Source organism: Sciurus carolinensis, chromosome 14 (genome assembly GCF_902686445.1).
Source record: "Sciurus carolinensis chromosome 14, mSciCar1.2, whole genome shotgun sequence".
In the NCBI taxonomy this organism is placed as follows: domain Eukaryota; kingdom Metazoa; phylum Chordata; class Mammalia; order Rodentia; family Sciuridae; genus Sciurus; species Sciurus carolinensis.
Window position 1 is genome coordinate 46,540,026 of NC_062226.1, and position 4,150 is coordinate 46,544,175.

General features: G+C 33.6%; 1 pseudogene; it reads left to right on the top strand.

Moving 5' to 3' along the window:
- The first annotated feature begins 1,820 nt into the window (after positions 1–1,820).
- On the top strand, positions 1,821–2,459 carry LOC124964020 (high mobility group protein B1-like; annotated as a pseudogene).
- Positions 2,460–4,150: the final 1,691 nt, after the last annotated feature.

The window sequence follows — 4,150 nt, forward strand, 5'->3', positions numbered from 1 at the left end:
ATGGGCAGAAGACAGAGGGCAAGAGGTGGTCAGAGAGAGGATATGTTTATGAGGCCAACTCTGAAGTTCTCCAATATCCTTTAGTTTGAAGTCCTGAGCATGGCAAAGTGCCATACTTTGGATGGTGTTTTTCTGAGCCCCAACAATACTACTACCTGACATTACATAATTCATAAAAACTTGCTAATTTTCTTTTGTATTTTCTGAGTCTTTATATTTTGAGCCCCTGATAGTAATAAAAGCCTCATGTAATGCAAAGTAAAGATCTATAATATATATAATAGAATGAACAAAGTCTGGAAACTAGTGAAATCCCAGCCTACCATATTTAAATGTATTTTAAATTAAATTACACATAAAATTACTACTCACATTTCACTGTAAGAAAAATAATTTTATACTGACGAGTCTTCTATAATTTTCAGTATATTTTCATATTTATCATCTTAATTTAGATAGAAAAATATCATAGATAAACATGAAGTAAGCAATGGAAAAACCAATCAAGAACTGATTAGGAAAATCTGTGCATATAACCCTCTATGGCAATATTCAGATTTCATTGTAAGACACTTAGAGATAATAATTTCTTGGAAAGAATAGGTAAATAAATTATATAGTAAGAAATTTATACCCATCATCCAGTTAAAAGAGAAAAATCTTTTGTGTTATCTATAGTGAGAATGATATTTAGCTTAAACAATTGGTAATTCATTAACTATGATCAGAAACATTGTAATCTACATTTTCATTAGTGCTTCTAACAGTTTATAGTTCTATCATACATTTCAAATTGAAATCAAATTATTTCCTAAGTAAAAATAGAAAATTATATTTTATACTCTCCTTTAATATATAATATTGTCCATATTATACAGGCTGAGCTACAGGACTTTATCTTAAGTTATGGGTTATATAAATAAATAATGATTTACCACTGGTTGTAGGTTGAAGTACAAAACTTACAGGTATGCAGTGACATGAAATGATAGATTTTCCTGCCTATGGTGCAATAGTACCATGGACTCTTCTTCAAATACCTCTTAACTCCGTGGAACGGAAATGAGAAGGGGCCAATTCTAGATATTTGTGAGGTTTTCCATAGCCTGAACTATAAAGTAGTCTACAAAGACTTAGTTTATCTTGCTCTTGTCCAGGACTGCAGGTATGGACACCTCCCTTTTAATCATTTCCAATTCTTTCAGAGACTTCTTACAAGTGAACTCATAATAACAGAAAGGACATTTGCCCAGTCCTTTAAAAACTCTAGGCAATGAATTTATCAAAGCTGCATCAGAACGCACCTCTTTCTATCATTTCCTGTTAATTTGCTATTATCCTCTCTCCTGACTTTATTTACAAGTTTTCCTCTCCACTTTGTTCCTTCCACAAACTAACATCTATGTTTTGATTGTTGCTTTATTATCCTTTATATTGCAGATTGTTTTCTAAGATTAATCGTTGCACCTCAGGGACCAGCCTGCTCTTACTCTGTGTTTACAACTCCTGATCAATGTGTAATTCTCTGCTACCAGTGTATTAACATTTCTATATTCATGCTTTCTGTATCCAACTAAGATTTCTATCTTTCCTTGATAAAAATGAAGAGTTTCAAAGGTATTTGACCCAGTATTAAAACATCTTTGGTTAAATGTTTTATTATAAACTACAAAGAACAGGAACAAAAATCCATATAAAACAAAAAGACAAGGTTCTCACAGCATTGCAGTACATTGAGCTCCACAGAGACAGCGGCAGGGCAAGAGAGAGCCCGACAGGCACTAGGTGACTCTGTGCCTCACTGAGGAAAAACAATAAACATGGGCAAAGGAGAGCCTAAGAAGCCAAGAAGAAAATGTCATCGCATTTTCTTTGTGCAAACTTGCCGGGAGGAGTACAAGAAGAAGCACCCAGATGCTTCAGTCAACTTTTCAGAGTTTCTAAGAAGTGCTCAGAGAGGTGGAAGGACCATATCTACCAAGAGAAAGGAACATTTGAAGACATGGCAAAGGGGGAAGAGTTCCATTATGAAAGAGAAACAAAAATCTATATCCCTCTTAAAGGGGAAACAAAAAAGAAGTTCAAGGATCTCAATGTACCCAAGAGACCCCGACGGCCTTCTTCTTGTTCTGTCCTGAGTATCGCCCCCAAATCAAAGGAGAACATCCTTGCCTATCCATTGGTGATGTTGCAAAGACACTGGGAGAAATGTAGAATCACACTGCTGCACATGATAAGTTGTCTTATGAAAAGAAAGCTGCTAAGCTGAAGGAAAAATATGAAAAGGAAATTGCTGCCTATCAAGCTAAAGGAAAATCTGATACAGCAAAAAAGGGAGTTGTCAAGCCTAAAAAAATCAAGAAAAGAAGGAAGAGGAGGAAGGTGAGGAAGATGAAGAGGATGAGGAAGAAACAGAAGATGAAAAAGAGGAATATGAAGAAGATGATGATGATGAATAAGTTGTTTCTACAGTAGTATTTTTTCCTGTATATAAAACATTTAAAACCCTTGTATAGAACTCATTCCTTTTAAGAAAAAAATTGAAAAAATACTAAACAAAGAAACTACAGAATTAAATGATACAATCAATGATTTAGACTTAATATACATATATAGAGTATTTCATCCATCATCAAGTGAATAAACGTTCTTCTCAGCAATTCATGGATTCCTTCTCTAAATCATATGCTATGCGACAAAGCCGCCATTAGTAAATACAAAAAAATAGAGATATTACCTGTATTCTATCAGATCATAATGGAATTAAATTAGAAATCAATGATAAAATAAAAAACAGAAACTATTCCAACACCTGGAGACTAAATAATACCCTATTGAATGATGCCTGGATAATGGAAGACATCAGGGAGGAAATAAAAAAAATATTCTTAGAGATAAAGGAGAACAACCATACAACATATGAAAATCTCTGGGACACTTTGAGAGCAGTACTAAGAGGAAAATTCATTGCATTGAGCTCATACATGGAAAAAAAATAAAAAGTCAACAACTAAATGACCTAATATTACAGCTCAAAGCCCTAGAAAAAGAAGAACAGATCAACACCAGAAGTAGTAGAAGACAGAAAATAATTAAAATCAGAGCTAAAGTCAATGAATTGAAAAAAAGACACAATTTAAAAAATTGACAACACAAAAAGTTGGTTCTTTGAAAAGTAAACAAAATTGAGAAACCCCTAGCCACACTAATGAAGAGGAAGAGAGAAATCTCAAATTACTAGAATTCATGATGAAAAAGGAAAGATCATGACAGACACCATTGAAATACATAACATAATTAGAAACTACTTTGAAAATCTATGCTCCAAAAAAAATAGAAAATATTGAAGACACTGACAATCTTTTAGAGGCATATGATTCTCCCAAACTGAATCAGGAGGACATACACAATTTGAATAGATCAATTTCAAGCAATGAAATAGATAGAAGAAGCCATCAAAAGCCTACCAACCAAGAAAAACCCAGGACCATATGGATTCTCAGCTGAGTTCTACAAGACCTTTAAAGAAGAACCCATTCCAATACTCCTCAAAGTATTCCATGAAATAGAAAAGGAGAGAACCCTTTCAAACCTATTCTACGAGGCTAAGATCACTCTGATACCAAAACCAGAGACCCATCAAGGAAAAAAAACTTTAGACCAATATCCCTGATGAACATAGACACAAAATTCCTTAACAAAATTCTGGCAAATCTCATACAAAAACATATTAAAAAGATAGTGCACCATGATCAAGTGGGGTTTATCTCAGGGATGCAAGGTTGGTTCAACATCTAGAAATCAATAAACATAATTCATCATATCAATAGACTTAAAGTTAAGAATCATATGATTATTTCAATAGATGCTGAGAAAGCATTTGATAAAATACAACAGCACTTCATACTCAAAGCACTAGAAAAAATAGGGATAGTAGGAAACATACCTCAACACTATAAAGGCCATCTTTGCTAAGCCTTTGGCCAGTATCATTCTAAATGGAAAGAAAACTGATAGCATTTCCTCTAAAAACTGGAAAAAGACAGGAATACCCTCTTTCACCACTTCTATTCAATATTGTCCTTGAACTGTAGCCAGAGCAATTAGACAGAGCAAAGAAATTAAAGGAATATGAAGAGGAAAAGAAGAA